General features: G+C 44.5%; 1 protein-coding gene and 1 non-coding gene across 2 annotated transcripts in view; one reads left to right on the top strand and one right to left on the bottom strand.

Moving 5' to 3' along the window:
• CRPPA (CDP-L-ribitol pyrophosphorylase A) overlaps positions 1-18,785 on the bottom strand; it is a gene marked incomplete at its 5' end in the record, with an annotated part of 338,976 nt that overhangs the window by 231,621 nt on the left and 88,570 nt on the right. The gene's annotated exons all lie outside the window — the stretch shown is intronic.
• Positions 15,036-15,173, top strand: LOC119924988. Its single transcript, XR_005449661.1, has one exon. It is a non-coding gene; the product is annotated as a small nucleolar RNA SNORA7 (small nucleolar RNA).

The raw sequence follows: 18,785 nt of genomic DNA on the forward strand, positions 1-18,785 counted from the left end.
GAGGTAAAGTGAGTTGCCCAAGGTCACACAGCAGATAAGTGTGTGCTCTGCCAATTGTCGGCTGTGTGACTTTGGGCAAGTCACTTAACTTCTCTGTGCCTCAGTTACCTCATCTGTAAAATGGGGATTAAGCTGGTGAGCCCCCCGTGGGACAACCTGATCACCTTGTAACCTCCCCAGCTTAGAACAGTGCTTTGCACATGGTACGTGTCTAGTAAATGCCATCATTACTATTAAGTGGTAGAGCCAGGATTATTATTATTATTGCTATTAATAGTAATTATAACGGTATTTGTTAAGCAATTACTATGTCAAGCACTGTTATAAGTACTGGAGTGTATGCAAGCAAATCAGGTTGGACACAGCCCTGCCCCATATGGGGCTCACAGTCTTCATCCCCATGTTACAGATGAGGGAACTAAGGCCCAGAGAAGTGAAGTGACTTGCTCAAGGTCACACAGCAGACAAGCGGTGGAGTCAGGATTAGAACCCAGGTCCTCCTGATGCCCAAGCTTAGTCCACAAGGCCATGCTGCTTCCTATGGGTTGATGGGAGAGCAGAGACCACTGGAGGAATTGCAAGGTGGGTGGGGGCGTGAACCGAGGCTACCCATCTCCCCCGGAAGTAGGAATTTATTATTTATTTATTTTATTTACTTATTTTATTTATTATTATTATTCAATTATATTAATTAATTAAATTATTTATTATTTATTTATTTTACTTGTACATATCTATTCTATTTATTTTATTTTGTTAGTATGTTTGGTTTTGTTCTCTGTCTCACCCTTTTAGACTGTGAGCCCACTGTTGGGTAGGGACTGTCTCTATATGTTGCCAACTTGTACTTCCCAAGCGCTTAGTACAGTGCTCTGCACACAGTAAGCGCTCAATAAATACGATTGATGATGATGATGATGATGAATTAAGTGGGGTGACCGACGCAGAACGGCCCCCTGGCCATCTCTCACCCATTACGGCAACTATTTCGAGCCTAAAGGACAACTATAGTGAAGCTAGAAACTCTTCATCCAGCAACACGTATGTGAGAGCCTGTTTAGCCTTAACTCACCTATGTCAAGAACATTTTAATGCATTTTCTATGCTGGTGCTGTATGAATTTCTTTATTAAACCAGTTCATACCTGTTGCCTCTTGCCCCATCTTGTGAAGTTCGCTCATTTGTTTTGTGTGCTTTCCCCCCCAACTCTGCTTGTGAGAGATGTTGGACTGATAGCCTTAGATGTATTCAAATAAGCAGGTTCAACAAATAAAGGGCCATAGTAAGTGCTTTCCTGCCTCCCTGTCAACGTAAGGTCCTAAAAGGACTTTAAAATATCACATATAATTAAGTGCATAGTTTCTCCTTCCTCAATAAAATGCCAATTATGGCATTTATTAATAATAATGATCAAAATAAAAATAATGATTATGGCACTCATTAAGCACTTTATGCCAAGGACTGTTCTAAATACTGGGGTAGACACAAGCTAATCAGGTTGGACACAGTCTCTGTTCCACATGGGTCTCACACTCTTAATCCCCATTTTACAGATGGGTATTTTCCACTAGGCCATGCTACTCCTAAACTTCCCAGGTTCAAAAAATTTGAGCAAAAAAATTGTCAGCTCCTCCAGGGCAGGCAACTTGTCTTATCCTTGCGGGTAGGGAATAAGTCTACCAAATCTGTATCATACTGATCCCAAGTACAGTGCTCTGCCCAATGGAGTAATCAATAAATTCCACTGATTTATTCATTATTACCCTGCTGTACTCTTAATCCCCATTTCACAGTTGAGGTAACTGAGGCCCAGAGAAGTGAAGTGACTTTCCAAAGGCCACATAACAGACATGTGGTGCAGCCGGGATTAGAACCCAGGTCTTTCCGGCTCCCAGGCCCGTGCTCCATCCACTAAGCAACACTTCTCCTCAGCCTCGCTGCTCTGGTAGGGTTTGGGAAAGTATAATCCCTGCCCTCAAGGAGTTGACAGTCTACAGGGGAAGACAGGCATTAAAAAAAATACAGGTAAGGGACGAAACCAGATATAAGGGGTGGGTTAAGTACCAAAACGCTTAGTGGTTCTGGACAAAGTGGTGCGGAGGTGATGCAGAAGGGAGGTAAAATTGGGTGGGGAGGTGATAGATTATTTTAATGGAAGCATCAATTTATATAAACCACTGGTATCTTTAGGACTGAAAGGTTTCTTGAGATGTGAACGTGGTCTAGTAGAAAGAATCAATCAATCCATGGCATTTATTGAGTGCGGATTGTGTGCAGGGCACTGTACTAAACATTTGGGAGAGAACAAAACAACAGAGTTGGCTGAAACGTTCCCTGACCACAATGAGCTTACATTCTATCAATCAATGGTATTTATTGTGCGCTTACCCTGTATTAAGTGCTTAGGAGAGTGGAATACAACATAGCCCCCGCCTACAAGGGGTTATGAGAAGCAGCGTGGCTCAGTGGACAGAGCGTGGGCTTTGGAGTCAGAGGTCATGGGTTCAAATCCTGGCTCTGCCAATTGTCAGCTGTGTAACTTTGGGCAAGTCACTTCACTTCTCTGGGCCTCAGTTTCCTCAACTGTAAAATCGGGATGAAGACTGTGAGCACCCCCGTGGGACAACCGGATCCTTTTGTAATGTCCCCAGCGCTTAGAACAGTGCTTTGCACATAGTAAGTGCTTAATAAATGCCATTACTATTATTACTATTATTATTATTATTATTATTATTATTATTATTATGCAGAGGGCCAGGCTGGGATCCCCATATGTCTACAAACCCGTCATTCATTCATCTATTTATTTATTCAATGGTATTTATTGAGTTCTTACTGTGTGCCAAGCACTATACTAAGCACTTGGGAGGGTACAATATACAAACAAAGAGTCATTCAAAACAAGGCCAGGGAGTTGGCTAGAGAAGGGGGGAGTCAGGGCAGGATTAAGAGTTAAGAGATCTTAAGTGTCTTAAGGGTAGGGACTATGTCGGTCGATTCTTCGGAGAAGCACCATGGCCTAGTGGATATAGCGTGAAATGGGGAGTCAGAAGTTCCTGGGTTCTAGTTCTGCCTCTGCCACTTGTCTCCGGTGTGACTTTGGGCAAGTCATTTAACTTCTTTGTGCCTCAGTTACCTCAACTATAAAATGGGGTTTGACTATGAGCCCCATTCTAATCCCAACTCTGCTACTTGTCAGCTGTGTGACTTTGGGCAAGTCACTTAACTTCTCTGTGCCTCAGTTTCCTCATCTGGAAAATGGGGATTAAGAATATGAGCCTCATGAGGGACAACCTGATTACCTTGTATCTATCCCATAGAACAGTGCTTGGCACATACTAAGCGCTTAACAAATACCATGTAAAAAAAAAAAAAAGGACTGTGTCTAAACTGATCAGCTAGTATCTACCCCAGCCCTTAGAACAATGCCCGGCTCATAGCAAGTGCTGAGCAAATACCACAATTATCATTATGAGTATCATTATTATTATTATTATTATTATTATCATTAACTCTCCCAAGTGCTTAGGACAGTAATCTGTACTAAGTGCTCAATAAACACTATTGACTGACTGGGAATCCAAGCTCCATCACTTGCCCGCTTTGGTATCTTGGGCAAGTCATTTGAACTCCCTCTAAACCGTAATGTTATTATGGGCAGGGAACATGTCTACCAAATCTGTTATATTGTATTCTCCCAATCACTTAGTACAGTGCTCTGCATACAGTAAACACTTAATGAATATGATTGAATTATTTCTTTCTCTATGCCAACTCTGTTATATTGTATTCTCCCAATCACTTAATACAGTGCTCTGCATACAGTAAACGCTTAATGAATATGACTGAATTATTTCTTTCTCTATGCCAACTCTGTTATATTGTATTCTCCCAATCACTTAATACAGTGCTCTGCATACAGTAAATGCTTAATGAATGACTGAATTATTTCTTTCTCTATGCCAACTCTGTTATATTGTATTCTCCCAAGCACTTACTAAAAATAATAATAATAATAATAATGGCATTTGTTAAGCACTTACTATGTGCAAAGCACTGTTCTAAGCACGGGGGGGGATACAAGGTGATCAGGTTGTCCCACGTGGAGCTCACAGTCTTCATCCCCATTTTACACATGAGGTAACTGAGGCTCAGAGAAGTGAAGTGACTTGCCCAAGGTCACACAGCAGACAAGTGGCGGTGCCGAGATTAGAACCCATGACCTCTGACTCCCAATCCCGGGCTCTTTGCACTGAGCCACGCTGCTTCTCACTTAGTACAGTGCTCTGCATACAGTAAATGCTCAATGAATATAATTGAATTATTTCTTTCTCTATACCAACTCTGTTTTATTGTATTCTCCCAAACAGTGCAGTGCTCTGCATACAGTAAACGTTCAATGAATAAAATCTGGATTAAAATGCCCACTCACCCTTCCTCTTAGGCTGAAAGCCCCATGTGGGATAAGGACCGTCTGATCTGACATTTTGATCCTATCCCAATGCGTGGCATACTGACTGATACATAGCGTGAGTACTTAAATGACAATGCTATGATTATTCCGCGTAAAATGCCAACATCCAGAAACCTGAACCGCAACCAGATGAAACAGTACCCCCATAATTGGCTTTTCCCGAGGTACAGCTTAGAATACAGACCGGCTAGAGCTGTGCCATTTTTTTTTTTACTTAATGGCATTTATTAAATGCTGACTTTGTGCCAGGTGGCTCAGTGGAAAGAGCACGGGCTTTGGAGTCAGAAGTCAGGGGTTCAAATCCCGGCTCCACCAACTGTCAGCTGTGTGACTTTGGGCAAGTCACTTAACTTCTCTCGGCCTCAGTTACCTCATCTGTAAAATGGGGATTAAGACTGTGAGCCCCCCATGGGACAACCTGATCACCTTGCAACATCTCCAGTGCTTAGAACAGTGATGTATGTCCATGGAATATTGTGATACCCTCGCTTTGTTGTGATATCCAGGATCCCTCGCTTTGTTATGATACCTAGAATTCCTTGCTCTGCTTTCTGCTCATGTGCCGTATATTTCTAACTGCGCCACACTTATGTAGTAAGTCTTTGGTAAGCGGCCACCTTCTGTCCGGTTCTGTATAAAAGCTCGCTCCACACCTGCTGCGGTGCGGATGCTCCATGGATGTCCCGTAGAAGGGGGCTGTCCTTGCACCAGGACCTTGACACCTCAACCAGCCGCCGTGAGATTAAAGGTGATATGAACCCCATTGCAAAGGCTCCTCTCTCTTTCTTCGGTCTCGCCGGATCCAGAATGAATCCGCTTGGAGCTAAGCTCCTGCGTTACAAGTGCTTTGCACATAGTAAGCGCTTAGTAAATGCCATCATCATTATTATTATTATAACTACGTGCCGGGGTAGATTCAAGGTAATCATGTTGGACACAATCTATGGGGCTCATAGTCTTGATCCCCAGTTTTTTACAGATGAGGTAACTGAGGCACAGAGAAGTGAATGACTTGCCCAAGGCCACATAGCAGACACGTGGCACAGCCACCATTAAAACCCTTGTCCTATGACTCCCAGGGACGAGTTCTTTCCACTAGGCCACGCTCCAGCACTTAGAACAGTGTTTTGCACATAATAAGCGCTTAATAAATGCCATTATTATTATTATTATCATTACTCCTATTCTAAACTTCCCAGTTCAGAAAATTTGAGCAAAAAAATTGTCAGCTCCTCCAGGGCAGGCAACTTGTCTTATCCTTGTGGGCAGGGAATAAGTCTACCAAATATGTATTATACTGATCCCAAATGCTTAGTACAGTGCTCTGCCCAATGGAGTACTCAATAAATTCCACTGATTTATTGATTATTCCCCTGCTGTACTCTCCCAATTGCTCAGTGATTATAATAATAATAATATTTAATAGTTAAGCATTTACTATGTGCCAAGCACTGTTCTCAGCAAGGGGGTAGATAAAGGGTAATCAAGTTGTACACAGTCCCTGTCCCACACAGTAATAATAATGATGGCATTTGTTAAGCGCTTACTATGTGCAAAGCACTGTTCTAAGCGCTGGGGAGGATACGAGGTGATCAGGTTGTCCCACGTGGGGCTCACAGTCTTCATCCCCATTTTACATATGAGGTAACTGAGGCACAGAGAAGTTAAGTGACTTGCCCAAAGTCACACAGCTGACAATTGGCGGATCCGGGATTAGAACCCATGACCTCTGACTCCCAAGCCCGTGCTCTTTCCACTGGACCACGCTGCTTCTCTGGAGGTCACAGTCATTAGCCCCATTTTTTACAGAGGTCACTGAGACACAGAGACTTGCCCAAGGTCACACACAGCAGACACAGGGCAGAGCCGGCATTAGAACCCACATCCCCTAACTCCCGGGTCAGTGCTCTTTCCACTAGGCCTTGCTGCTTCTCAACGATGATGGAGTTCTCCTTATGACTGACAAAAAATTCAGGATTGAGGGTCCCTGATGGAGAATTAATTCTAGTAGGAGTGGTTAGCACAGTTCCATTCACTGACAACATCTCTCGCTCCCAGTGAGTCACACTCCTGCTGGGTAACACCTGAAGGTACTTAGAACAATGCTCTGTACGCCATCTGCACTCGATAAATACCATGACACCATGATTAATTAATGCCACTCAATTAGCAGCTGAAAAGACATTGCTGTTGATCCCACGGCTGGAGGAAATCCCTCTCGTTTCACTACCAGAGTCATGCCTTGATGTTGTAATAATAATAATGAAGGCATTTATTAAGCGCTTACTATGTGCAAAGCACTAAGTGCTGGGGAGGTTACAAGGTAATAAGGTTGTCCCACAGGGGGCTCACAGTCTTCATCCCCATTTTACAGATGAGGTAACTGAGGCACAGAGAAGTTAAGTGACTTGCCCAAAGTCACACAGCTGATAATTGGCAGAGCCGGAATTTGAACCCATGACCTCTGACTCCAAAGCCCGGGCTCTTTCCACTGAGCCATGCTGCTTCTCAATCTCAAGATTGTACCAATCTTCCCTCTGATTTCTAGAGAAATTTCTGAGAAGCAACGAGGCCTGGTGGTTAGAGCACAGGGCTGGGAGGCAGGAGGACTTCCAATTCCGGCTCTGCCACTTGTCTGCTGTGTGACCCTGGGCAGGTCACTACACTTCTCTGTGCCTCAGCTCCCTCACAGACTGTGAGCCCACTGTCGGGTAGGGACTGTCTCTATATGTTGCCGACTTGTACTTCCCAAGCACTTAGTACAGTGCTCTGCACACAGTAAGCGCACAATAAATACAATTAAATGAACGAATGAATGTAAAATGAGGATTAAGACCAGGAGTCCTACGTGGGACAGAGACAATCCAACCCAATTATCTTGTACCTTCCCCAGTGGTAAGAACAGTGCCTGACACCTGTATATATGTATATATGTTTGTACATATTTATTACTCTATTTATTTATTTATTTTACTTGTACATATCTATTCTATTCATTTTATTTTGTTAGTATGTTTGGTTTTGTTCTCTGTCTCCCCCTTTTAGACTGTGAGCCCACTGTTGGGTAGGGACTGTCTCTATATGTTGCCAATCTGTACTTCCCAAGCGCTTAGTACAGTGCTCTGCACATAGTAAGTGCTCAATAAATACGATTGATGATGATGATGATGACATGTAATAAGCACTTATTAAATAATAATAATACTTATTATTATAAAATTCTAAGCCCTCTTAGGCCAAACAATAGCCTAGGAAACTCTGCTTCCTCAGGGAAAATATGTTTTGCATAATAATAATAATGGCATTTATTAAGCGCTTACTATGTGCAAAGCACTGTTCTAAGTGAAAATATGTTTTGCTTACTTAAACTCTACCTTAAAGAACCCCTGAAATCCAGATAGGATACAAGTTCCCTCTATTTGTACATACTCTGTAATGAATGCGACGCAAAACCACAGCTGCTATTATAATGGTATTTTTAAGTGCTTACTATGTGCTCAGCACTGTACTAAGTGCTGGGTTAGTACAAGATAATCATGCCGGACACGGTCCCTGTCCCATCTGGGGCTCACAATCTAAGTGGGATTCAATCCCCATTTTACAGATGAAGAAACTAAGGCCCAGAAATGTTAAAAGACTTGCCCACGGTCACAGAGCAGTCAAGTGACGGACCCAGGATAAAAACCCAGGTTTTCTGAATTCCAGGCCAGTGCTCCTTCCACCATGCCAGGCTGCTTCTAAATTACTTTGTAATTCCCTCAAAAGGAGGACTATTTTAGAGGGAGGTGCCCCAAGTCCCACGTCACCTTCTTTAGCAGAATGCATCGGGACAGAGAAAAGGCTATTCTGGGTCTCCAGAACTCGCTCTGAAACATGATTTTGTCTTTGCCTTCTTGTATCCGATTCCTGCAGGTTCCCGGAAACATTCCCCTACCCTGCCCTACTTAATTCCCACCGCAGGATTTATATAATATCCTGGCTCCACCGCTGTGCCAACGGGCTAATTAAGTGCAGAACAATCTAAAGAGTCAACTCTAGACAAAAGACCACCAATCTCGCTGTAGATTTTGAAGAAATTAAAATAACATTATGGCACTGAAGTCAGATTAAGCCACGGCCTATTCAAATGAACTAGCGGGTTCAGGGCTTAGTCTGTGGAAGCTCCTGATATTTTTTTTCTTTTTCCTTTGTTTTATAAACGTCAATGGCTTCTTTAACCGTCCTTCTCATATCGAATACATGTGGCAGGGCTGGTCATTTTTACCAGGATGCTTTACCAACCAACAAAAATGACAGCATACGCTGCAGGCAGAAGGGGAAAAAGTGGACACACGACATCTCCTAAAAATAGCTTTCCATTCAGGAAAGGTACACATTTACCACTGAAATTATTAAAGCAAAGAAAAGCTCAGGTCAGAGCCACCGCTTGGGATGGATTTTGTAAAGTCTTGAAAGCCACCCAGAGACACCCCTGTTCATAAATGGACCGTAATTGCAGTCATAAAAATGAAATGCAGTTTTCAAACCCAGTTTAACTTCTGATTATGTCCCGGAGGCAGGTGGAATAATGAGCCCATATCCAAAATCCCATGCTGGGAAGAAGTCACCCTCAGCCTCCTGTTGGGCATTCAGGGATTGTGGATCTATTCCCACAAAAAAAAAAAAAAGCATAGCTAATTGTTGGAATGCATTGCCAACTTCCAACTAATCGAGGGGTGCTTTTGGAGGAAAATGTTCGCCCTCAATTGGCTGATGAAAACATATTCCACCGGACTCTGCTCAGACGTGCATGTCTGATTTCTTTGCCTGCCAGCCCCTTGGATGTTGTCACCACAGCGGGCTTTAATTTACAGAACGCGTGGTGGGCTCCACCTGTTTTCCACTGCTCAATTCCTGCATGGAGCCAAAGCCGATGGGGAGTGCGGCTGGAATCGAATACCGTAGGATTGCACTTCACACCGCACGTGATCTAGATAGCGTCATGGGAGGAGGGACCAAAATAGAAGAAATGCCATTCCAAAAAATCAGAAGGCAAAGAGTCAAGCTGAAGTCAAGAATTTACCATCTAAGAAAAATGATGATGAATGAAAGTTTAATCAATTACTACTTGCCAAACACCCTGCTAAGCACTGGGGTAAATACGGGATAATCAAATTGGGCACAGTCCCCATCCCAAACTGAGCTCACAGTCTAACGGGAAGAGAGAGCGGGGATTTTAACGGAACATTTAAAGTTGGCCAATCTGACAAACTCAAGGGGCTCGGCCTGGCACTGGAGTTTAAACTTTCCCGTTCACCGTTTCACATTTGTAGTGGGAGAATTCCTACATATTCGTTAGAAGCTTACTAAGTGCCGGGGTAGATACAAGCTACTCAAGTTGGACACAGTCACAGCAATAATCCCCATTTTATAGATGAGGTAACTGAGGCACAGAGAAGGGAAGTGACTCGCCCAAGGTCACACAGCAGACAAGTGGCGGAGCCGGAATTTGAACTCAGGTCCTTCTGAATCTCAGGCCCATGCTCTACCCACGAGGCCTCACCACCTCTCTGTTGCTAGTCTCCCCTCTCTCCGGTCACACTTCCCTCTGCTGCCCGTATCATTTTCCTAAAATACCAATAATAATAATAATGGCATTTATTAAGCGCTTACTATGTGCAAAGCACTGTTCTAAGCGCTGGGGATGATACAAAGTGATCAGGTTGTCCCAAGTGGGGCTCACACTCTTAATCCCCATTTTACAGGTGAGGTAACTGAGGCACAGAGAAATTAAGTGATTTGCCCAAAGTCACACGGCTGACAATTGGCGGAGTCGGGATTTGAACCCATGACCAATCTGTAAATGTCTCCCCAAGCATCAGTAACTTCCAATAGTTGTCCATCCAACTCTGTAATGAGCAGAAACTCCTCCTCATCAGCTTTAAAACCTTCAATCAGCTCTCTATTCCCCACTACCTATCCTCACCCCCTCCTACCCTACACAAGTCTCCTCTAATAATAATAATAATAATGATAATGATAATAATTACTGCAGTATTTGTTAAGTGCTTACTATATGCCAGACACTGTTCCAAGTTGAATGCAGTCCCTGTCCCACATGGGGCTCGCAGTCTTTATCCCCAATTTATAGATGAGTAAGCCCCCCTTTTCCTCTGCTCCCGCCCTCATCACCCTGACTCGCTCCCTTGGCTCTACCCCCCTCCCCTCCCCACAGCACTTGTATATATATGTACATATTTATAATTCTATTTATTTATATTAATGAGTGTACATATCTATAATTCTACGTATTTATATTGATGCTCTTGATGCCTGTTTACTTGTTTTGACTCCTGTCTCCCTGCTTCTAGACTGTAAGCCCGCTGTGGGCAGGGATTGTCTCTGTTGCTGAACTGTACTTTCCAAGCGCTTAGTACAGTGCTCTGCACAGAGTAAGCGCTCAATAAATACGACTGAATGAACGAATGAAAGATGAGGTAACTGTGGCCTGGAGAAGTGACATGAGAAGTGTCCTACCCAATCTTTCACAGCAGAAGAGTGGCAGGGCCGGGATCAGAACTCAGGTCCTTCTGACTCCCATGTCTGGGCTCTATCCAGTAGGCCACGCTGAGAGAAGCACCGTGGCTCAGTGGAAAGAGCAAGGGCTTTGGAGTCGGGGGTCATGGGTTCAAATCCTGACTCCGCCAATTGTCAGCTGTGTGACTTTGGGAGAAGTCACTTAATTTCTCTGGGCCTCAGGTCCCTCATCTGTAAAATGGGGATTAAGACTGTGAGGCCCCCGTGGGACAACCTGATCACCTTGTAACCTCACCTTGTAACCTTCCCAGTGCTTAGAACAGTGCTTTGCATGCTTAACAAATGTCATCATTATTATTATTATTCTCTAATGCCAACCTACATGCTGTTCGTCACTCTCATCTCTCTTGCCATCCACCTCTTGTTCACATACACCCTTTCTCCTTCCTGGACTCCCTCCCCCCTTCACAGCCACCGATTCTCTCCCAATTTTCTCAGTCCTACTAAAATCACATCTCCTCCAGGGCATCTACCCTAACTACCCTCTCATGTCCCCACTCCATTTTACCTCCCTACTGCATCATGGTATTTGTTAAATGCTTAGTATGTGTCAAACACTGTTCTAAGTGCTTGGGTAGGTATAAATTAATTAGGTCGGACACAGTCCCTGCTCCTCTTGGGACTCCCACTCCAAGTAAGAGGGAGGAAAGGTATTATATCCCCATTTTACAAGTGAGGAAACAGAGGCACGGAGCAGTCAAGTGACTTGCCCAAGGTCACAAAGCAAGCAATAGGCACAGTGGGGATTCATTCATTGAAGCAGCGTGGCTTAGCGGAAAGGACACGGGCTTGGGAGTCAGAGGTTGTGTGTTCTAATCCCGGCTCAGCCGTTTGTCAGCTGTGTGACTTTGGGTAAGTCACTTAACTTCTCTGCGTCTCAGTTACCTCATCTGTAAAATGGGGATTAAGACTGCGAGCCTCACATGGGACAACCTGATTACCTTTTATCTACCCCAGCGCTTAGAACAGTGCTTGGCACAAAATAAGTGCTTGACAAATACCATAATTATTATTATTACTATTATTCATTCATTCAATCATATTTACTGAACGCTTATTGTGTGCAGAGCACTGTACTCAGCGCTTGGAAAGTACAATTCAGCAACAAATAGAGACAATCCCTGCCCACAACGGGTTCACAGTCTAGAAGGGGGGAGACGGACATCCAAACAAGTAAACAAGCATCAGTAGCATCATTACAAATAAATAGAATTATAGATATATACACATCAGTATATATTTATAATTATAAATATATACAGGTATACATAAAGTCCTTCTGAGAGTCAGGCCCATGCTCTTTTCACTGGGCCACACTGCATTTGAGTCTTTCCCCACCAAATAGTTGGGTACTCACCCCCATCCCAAAACATTTTAGGTACTTTATCTTAGATTGCTTTATGCATTATACTTGATTGTTTCCCTTACCTATTATTTTTGGGGGGTCTGTCTCTCCTGTTAGATTGCAAACTCCCTGTGGGCAGGGATCATAGTGTCTACTTACTCTGCTGTACTGTCCCTCGCATGTAGTACAGTACATTCTGCACGAGGTGCTCAGTAAATGCTAATGATTGATTAACGGCACCAGATCAAAAGTATAAATTATTAATGGGAAACAGCCTGCAGCATCAGTCCAAGCAGGATGGAGAGCAGCATTACCTAGTGGTTAGACATGAGCTTGTGATTCAGTAAGTGCTCAATAAATGCAACTGAATGAATGATTCTGTTGTTCTTTTTTCCTGTGTATGAATAAACTTATTTTCACTTATTAGGAGCTGCATTCTAATCCCGGCTCCGCCACCTGTCTTCTGTGTGACCACAGGCATTGTGGCTCAGTGGAAGGAGCACAGGTTTGGGAGTCAGAGATCATGGGTTCTAGGCCTGGCTCCACCACATGTCTGCTGTGTGGCCTTGGGCAAGTCACAACTTCTCTGAGACTCAGTTCCCTCATCTGTAAAATGGGGATTAAGACTGTGAGCCCCACGTGGGACAACCTGATCACCTTGTATTCTCCCCAACGCTCAGAACAGTGCTTCGCACATGGTAAGTGCTTAACAAATGCCATCATTATTATTATTATGTCACAATTTTTTTTTGGTATTTGTCAAGCGCTTTACTGTGTGCCAGGCACTGTAGATAGTGCTGGGGTAGATACAAGCTAATCAGGACAGTCGCTGTCCCACATGCAGCTCACGGTCATAATCCCCATTTTGCAGATGAGGTAAATGAGGCACAAAGAAGTGATGTGACTTGCCCAAGGTCATACAACAGACAAGTGGCGAAGCTGGGACTAGAACCCAGGTCCTCTTGACTCCCAACCCTTGCTCCATTTGCTAGGCCATACTGCTTCTCTGGACCTCAGTTACCTCATCTGCCTAATGGGGATTAATACTGTGAGCCCTATGTGGGACAGGGACTGTGTCCAACCTGATATGTTGCCAATTTGCACTTCCCAAGCGCTTAGTACAGTGCTCTGCACATAGTAAGCGCTCAATAAATACGATTGATGATGATGATGATTAACTATTACGTACACCGGGGCTCAGCAATGCCTGGCATGTAGTAAACACTTAACAAATACCAACCCCTGCCCCCCAAAAAACTAAAGGAAATTCCTTTGAACTACATCTTGTGAAAATGGACATTATCGTTCCCCTTGCTCACAGGTTTGCTTTCAGGCAGTCACGAATAAACATGACCCCGGGGTGAAGTCCCTGATCCCTAGTCAGAAAAGGTGTCCAGTCTGCCTGAGCCCGCACAGGTCTGAGGTGAGCACCTCCTAATCCAGCTCAGTGTGGGATTAGAAGGAGGATCTTACTTCCATGTGAGCGATTTCTGAGCCACTGCTTCCTCTGAAGCTGGCGTTTCCCTGGGGCAAACGACTGGGCTTGAGGGGGAGAGTCTCCAAGGAGCCTGGAAGATGGGTTTGGGCGATGAAAGCCTGGAAGGAAGGAGGCTGCAGAGAAGAGAGTGGAGGCCAAGAAACTTTTTCCTTTTGATTGTAGGGATAAACCTTTGGGGCCACCTGCATATACTAGAAAAAGCCCTGGGCAAAGAGGTGTGTCTGGCTCCTCTTCTAGGAGGCAGCTCAGCCAGAGCTCAGCTCCGAGGTGACTGCTCGCCGTTCAGGGAGAAGAAATCTACTGAATCAATCAATCAATCAATCGTATTCATTGAGCGCTTACTGTGTGCAGAGCACTGTACTAAGCGCTTGGGAAGTACAAGTTGGCAACATATAGAGACAGTCCCTACCCAACAGTGGGCTCACAGTCTAAAAGGGGGAGACAGAGAACAAAACCAAACATACTAACAAAATAAAATAAATAGAATAGATATGTACAAGTAAAATAAATAAAATAATAGAGTAATAAATATGTACAAACATATATACATATATACAGGTGCTGTGGGGAAGGGAAGGAGGTAAGATGGGGGGATGGAGAGGGAGATGAGGGGGAGAGGAAGGAAGGGGCTCAGTCTGCGAAGGCCTCCTGGAGGAGGTGAGCTCTCAGCAGGGCCTTGAAGGGAGGAAGAGAGCTAGTTTGGCGGATGGGCAGAGGGAGGGCATTCCAGGCCTGGGGGATGATGTGGGCCAGGGGTCGATGGCGGGACAGGCGAGAACGAGGTACGGTGAGGAGATTAGCGGCAGAGGAGCGGAGGGTGCGGGCTGGGCTGGAGAAGGAGAGAAGGGAGGTGAGGGAGGAGGGGGTGAGGTGATGGACAGCCTTGAAGCCCAGGGTGAGGAGTTTCTGCCTGAGTTTCTACTCAGTGGGTTTTCCATTTGAGGTGATCTTCTCGCCTCACGTTTCAACACTGAAAGGCACTAAAGGCAACAAGTGGAGGGGCCACATCAGGGTGGCCTATTGGAGAGAGCTCAGGCATGGAATCTGGGTTTCAATCCTAGCTCCAACACTTGCCTGCCGTGTGACCTTCGGCAAGTCTCAACTTCCCTTTGTCTCGGTTTCCTCATCTGTAAAATGGGTTTCCCCTCTCAGAGTCGCACCTGGAGAGTTTCCAGTCCTCTACCAGTCTCGACTATGGGAGGGAGAGTCAAGGAGAGGCCTACCCATTCCATTCCTGGCTTGGCCGGTGGCTAGCGAGTGGAAGGCAGTCTGCTACAAGTCAAAACTCACCTATGCTGGGCAGCAGCTGTACGAGAGACAGACAAGGGTGGAGACTCGAGTTTACTGCGCGGAAGGCGGCAATGGTAAACCACTCCTAGATTTTTACCAAGAAAACTCTCTGGATCCACTATCGGAAAGATTGCAGATGGAGAGCGGGGCATTCTGGGACAGATGTGTCCGTGGTGTTGCTATGGGTTGGAAATGACTCGACAGCATAAAACAAGACAAAATGGGGATTATCACTCCATCAATGGTTTTTATCTATGTGAAGAGCACTACACTAAGCACTCGGGAGAGTATGATATAACAGAATCAGCAGGCACGGTCCCTGTTCTCCCTCCTAATTCGATTTCAGCCCCACATGGAACAGGATCTGTGTCTGATCTGATTGTATGCACTTACCCCAGCACTTGATAGAGTGCTTGGTATATAGTAAATAGTAAATAGTATGTTATTATTATTATTTATTAGTAAGCACTTATTACGTATTTATTAGTAAGCACATATATAGCACTATTTTTGATACTGATCTATACAGAAAGGTTTCTATATAGCTACATATTTATTGCTATACATTAATATTGAAATTCATATTAATTTAAATTCATTTTTGCAATTTTTTTTAATGGCATTGTTAAGCACTTACTGTGCCAAGCACTGGGGTAGATACAAGCTTATTAGAGTGAACACAGTCTCTGCTCCACAAAGGGCACAGAGTCTCAGTAGGAGGGAATAGGATTCAATCCCCATTTTACAGATGAGATAACTGAGGCACAGAGAAGTTAAGTGACTTGCCCTTGGTCACACAGCAGACGAGTGGCAGAGCTGGGATTTGAATCCAGGTTCTCTGACTTCCAGGCCTGGGCTCTTCCCACTAGGCCACACTACTTCTCACTAACTTTTTCATTATCATTTTACTCTCCGTTAAGTTCTTACTCTGTGCTGAGCACTGCACTAAGCAGGGGATTAGCTAAAAGATAAACAAGCCGGCCATTCTAAGAAGCTCGTAACTGTTTCTGACATTCCTTCAGCTGGAGAAATCCAGGTTATCAATCAATCAATCAATCGTATTTATTGAGCGCTTACTGTGTGCAGAGCACTGCACTAAGCACTTGGGAAGGACAAGTTGGCAACATATAGAGATGGTCCCTACCCAACAGTGGGCTCACAGTCTAGAAGGGGGAGACAGAGAACAAAACAAAACATATTAACAAAATAAAATAAATAGAATAGATATGTACAAGTAAAATAAATAGAGTAATAAATATGTTCAAACAAATATACATATATACAGGTGCTGTGGGGAAGGGAAGGTGGTAAGACGGGGGGCTGGAGAGGGGGGTGAGGGGGAGAGGAAGGAGGGGGCTCAGTGTGGGAAGGCCTCCTGGAGGAGGTGAGCTCTCAGTAGGGCCTTGAAGGGAGGAAGAGAGCTAGCTTGGCGGATGGGCAGAGGGAGGGCATTCCAGGCCAGGGGAATGATGTGGGCCAGGGGTTGACAGCGGGACAGGCGAGAACGAGGCATGGTGAGGAGATTAGCGGCAGAGGAGTGGAGGGTGCGAGCTGGGCTGGAGAAGGAGAGAAGGGAGGTGAGGTAGGCGGGGGCAAGATGATGGACAGCCTTGAAGTCGAGGGTGAGAAGTTTCTTCCTGATGCGCAGATTGATTGGTTAGATCAATGATCTGCTTTATGGCCAAAGGACAGCGTTTCTCCAGAGTCATAGCCACCTATGAGACTTGCTCAGAAGGTTTTAGGGTCCCAAGGACCCTCCCTCTCCTTCTGCTTCTCTGCCTAGAGGACATACTAGTTCCTTGAACTCCATAGGTCAAAAACTGAACTCCTCCTCTCCTTTTTTTTTATGGTATCAGTTAAGCGCTTACTATGTGCCAGGCATTATACTAAGTGCTGGGGTAGACACAAACTAATAAAGTTGGACAGAGTCTCTGCCCGACATGGGGCTCACTACCTTAATCCCTATTTTACAGATCAGGTAAAATCTCCCCTCCCCACCCACCCCGCCTTACCTCCTTCCCCTCCCCACAGCACCTGTATATATGTATATTTGTTTGTACGTATTTATTACTCTATTTTATTTGTACATATTTATTCTATTTATTTTATTTTGTTAATATGCTTTGTTTTGTTCTCTGTCTCCCCCTTCTAGACTGTGAGCCCGCTGTTGGGTAGGGACCGTCTCTATATGTTGCCAACTTGTACTTCCCAAGCACTTAGTACAGTGCTCTGCACACAGTAAGCGCTCAATAAATATGATTGATTGATTGATTGTACTTTCCAAGTGCTTAGTACAGTGCTCTGCGCACAGTAAGCGCTCAATAAATACAATTGACTGAATGAATGAATGAATGAATGAGGTAACTGAGGCACAGAGAAGTGAAGCGATTTGCCCAAGATCAAACAGCAGACAAGTGGCAAAGCTTGGATTAGAACCCAGGTCCTTCTGACTCCCTGTGTTCTAGCCACTAGGCCATGCTGCTTCTTATTAAATCTTTTCTTTTTCACTCTCCCCTCCTGTCAACACTGTGGCACTCCACGTCCTAAAAGCTCACACAACCTTGTCATCTCTGACATCTCCGGGTTATATACCTCTCAAGTTCCGTCAACGGCTAACTTCCACTAGTGTTTCCTCTGTAATTTCTAAAAATCCACCTCCTCCTCTCCACTCTCGTAGACACATCCTGGTTTAATCCAGCAATAGTATTTTGAGAGTGCTTACTGTGTACTGAGCACTGGGAAGAGTACAATACAATTGGGAGACACGCTCTCTGCTCTCAAGGAGCCGGTGGGGGAGACACATCATTAAAATAATTTACAAATGGAGGAAACAACAGAGTATAAGGATATGCCTACAAGCACTCAAAGCCACGCAGCTAATTACTGTAATGGTCTCTTCACTCAGACTCTAATCCTCCCACTTTCCCCTTGCAATAGAAATCCGTCTCCAAATTGGTCCAATCACATTCATCAGCAGCAGCATTTATTGAATATCTTCTCAATCATTCAATCCATCAATAGTATCAATTGACTGCTTACCGAGTGCTGAGTTTTATAAACTCGCTATGGGCAGAGAATGTGTCTGCTTATTGTTATGCTGTACTCACCCAAGCGCTTAGTAAGTGCTCGATAAAATCAACTGACTGGGCAAATACAACATAACAGAGTTGGTGGACACATTCCCTGCCCACAGCGAGCTTTGAGTCTACAATCTACTGTGAACAGAGCACTTTCTTAGCTATTTGGGAGAAAAGAAAGTAATAATAATTATAATGATGGTATCTGTTAAGCCCTTACTATTCGCCAGGCACTGTGCTGAGCACTACAAATTGGTTTGGACACAGTTCCTGTCCCACGTGGGACTCACAGTCCCAATCCCCATTTTTCCAGATGGGGTGACTGAGGCTCATAGAAGTTAAGTGACTTGCCCAAGGTCACAGAGTAAACAGAGACCCTTAGCTGACAGAGACCCTCCTGAAAAAAATCACTCAGGTATGCGAACTTCCACAAAACCAACAGACAGACAAACACAACAGTTCTTGTCCTAGAGCTAGGGCCTCTGCCTCCTCTGGATTGGAAGCACCCTGGCCTCTTTTTTTTTT

This window comes from Tachyglossus aculeatus, chromosome 2 (genome assembly GCF_015852505.1).
Source record: "Tachyglossus aculeatus isolate mTacAcu1 chromosome 2, mTacAcu1.pri, whole genome shotgun sequence".
Classification (NCBI taxonomy): domain Eukaryota; kingdom Metazoa; phylum Chordata; class Mammalia; order Monotremata; family Tachyglossidae; genus Tachyglossus; species Tachyglossus aculeatus.